This window comes from Octodon degus, unplaced genomic scaffold (assembly GCF_000260255.1).
Source record: "Octodon degus isolate 3935 unplaced genomic scaffold, OctDeg1.0 scaffold00016, whole genome shotgun sequence".
In the NCBI taxonomy this organism is placed as follows: domain Eukaryota; kingdom Metazoa; phylum Chordata; class Mammalia; order Rodentia; family Octodontidae; genus Octodon; species Octodon degus.
This window is the reverse complement of record NW_004524592.1, coordinates 14,826,408-14,828,945: the sequence shown is the minus strand read 5'-3', so window position 1 is coordinate 14,828,945 and position 2,538 is coordinate 14,826,408. Positions and strand designations below refer to the sequence as shown.

The following is a 2,538-nucleotide window of genomic DNA, read 5'->3' as shown; positions in this document are numbered from 1 at the left end:
AAATAAAATAAATGTAGGCACTGTTTGCCAGGAATGTTACATGAGTTTGTATTATCTGTAGTAATAGTCTTGCCCTCTTCTGTTACATAAGAACTACTTTCAGGCAGGGAGATGGCTCAGTAGAATAAGTGCTTGCCTGGCAATGTTTGCCTGGCAAACACAAGGGCCTGAGTTCAATCCCCAGTTCCGGAAAAAAAAAACAACTTTCAAGGTAAATGGTAAAGCCAAAGGATTTATACTTAAATTTCTTTGATCTAGGGAGATTCAGTAATGGATTTATGAGAAAAGCATTGCTCATGGAAGAGCTATACAAAAAATATGCTGCAGTGATTCATATCACTTATTACTCATTATGAAGTAGAAATTTACAATGCATATGTATTATATTCATTGCTTGTACTTGATGTGTACTGTAAGAGCAAGATGTAATGAATTTAATTAAAATTAGCATATTTTCATAGAGCTATTTAAGATTATATTTCTTGTCTGGGTATGATGGCATATGCCTCTAATGCCAGGATGTGGGAGACTAAGGCAGGATTATTTCTGTGAGTTTGAGTCCAGCCTGGGCTATGCAGTGAGTTAAAGTCCAGCCTGAACTACATACTTGTGAGATCCTGTCTCAAAAATCAAAAATAAATAAAATTTAAAATACATATGTATGTCTTGTTTAATAAGCAGGTAGTTTCTTTTCATATTTTATATAATTTGATTTGATTAATCTGTTAGATCAATTTTTATCATACTTGCAGAATCTCACATAAATGATTTCCTCAAGTAGAACTAAAGTAGGACAAAGAACTTTTCCCTTGAAATAGCTTATTCGCTCAGGCATTTATTTAAACATACTCAAGTTTTTGCTCTGTGCCCAGTGTAAGTTTATTAGACCTCTCTGCCTGCCCATAGGAGAAAAAAATTTAATTATACAGTATTAAATTATGCCTTGGAGCTTCTACTTGCCAGATTTGTGACAATATACTATATACACAAAAACAATTACAGGAAGAAATGGTAAACTATTCAAAAACAAAAGGAGTTAATGAAATTATATTGATGAGAGCTCTGTAAAGAAGAAGTGAAAGGTTTTGTTTGTAGCACAGTATGGATTAGATGCTGGAATTGAAAAAAGAATTAACATTTTTAGTTATAGTAAAGAATTAGCATTTTTAGTTACCAATGATGGTGAAATTTTAATTAAGAGTATGGTATGCGCATCATTTTAAAATATCACAGCTGAATGTGGCGGTGCATGCCTAATCCCAGCACTCAGGAGGCTAAGGCAGGAAGATCACTGGAAGTTCAAGGCCAGACTGAACTACATAGCAAAGCCCTGTCTCAAAAAGAAAAGTCACAGATTACTTACTAATTTGTGAATGAAAATGTACTGAATATTTTGGATGGTGCTCGACCAGATAATCTATTTACAGGTTACCAAAGCTAAAGGTGGCACTGAGAATCTGAAGAGTATCATCTGGCACCATGTTGGACCCCCAACAAAGCCACATCAGTACTGATGTGGTGTCCAGCAAAAATGCAGTGTACCTAATAGTAAGGAAATGCCAAGGAAACTCAAAAGAATAGCATCCCAGTTCTAAAAGGGAGAAGTAAGGAACAGTGTCCTTAAAAATGTTACAGAGAGGTTGTGGAAATATTTCAGATTAATGGAGGCTAAAGGGTATAATATGTAATACTTGACCCTTGGCAGAAAGCTGTCCTGGAAGGAGAAATTCTATAAAAATGTTACTGAGCAATTTGATAAAACTGGAGCATGGATGGTAGACTAGATAAAAGTTTTGAATTTATTACTATTCTTTGATGTTATATAGAACAATGTCCTTGTTATTAGTAACTATTCACTTATAAAGGGGTAAAGAGCTATAGTATGTGTATCTTCCATTTAAATGTTAAAAATGTCATTCTATTAAAAAAATCACTCTAATTTTAGCCTTTAATGCCAGTTTCTATACTATCATGCCTAAAAAATTCCTTTTACATTGGAATGATCTGAGTAAAAGCATATGCAATTTGTGTTGATATTACAAAGTCTTTAGAAAATTTCCATTAAAAACTACTAATTGTCATTAAAAAATAATCTTAGCCCATAGTAGATCTGTATCATTAAGATAAAAAGCTAGGGGCTGGGGAGATGGCTCAGTAGAATAAGTGCTTCCCTGACAAGCTCAAGGGCATGAGTTCAATCCTCAGTTACACCAAAAAAAAAAAAAAAAGCTAATGACACAGACCCATTGTGTCTAGTAATAGTCTCAGAAGGTGACAGAGGGGGCTGGCTTCTGAGGAATTTCAGTGTAGCAAAATAATAAGCCACTAGCCTTAGCTATTGGTTTAATGGTACTCACTATCAGTGGTGGCCCTATTGTACACATTTTGTTTTGTTTTGTTTTGTTTTGTTTTGTTTTGTTTTGTTTTGTTTTGAACTTTCTGCAAAGCTTTATTCCAGAGGGGCTCAATCCTTCTTGGCAGCTGCCTTCCTCATGGCTGCCAGCACGTTGCTCAGTTCCTCACGCTTCCTCTTGGCAC

At 34.9% G+C, this 2,538-nt stretch overlaps 1 protein-coding gene across 1 annotated transcript in view; it reads left to right on the top strand.

Annotated features, from left to right (window-relative positions):
* The window catches only part of Nbeal1 (neurobeachin like 1), a 194,157-nt gene that overhangs the window by 42,441 nt on the left and 149,178 nt on the right, over nt 1-2,538 (top strand). The gene's annotated exons all lie outside the window — the stretch shown is intronic.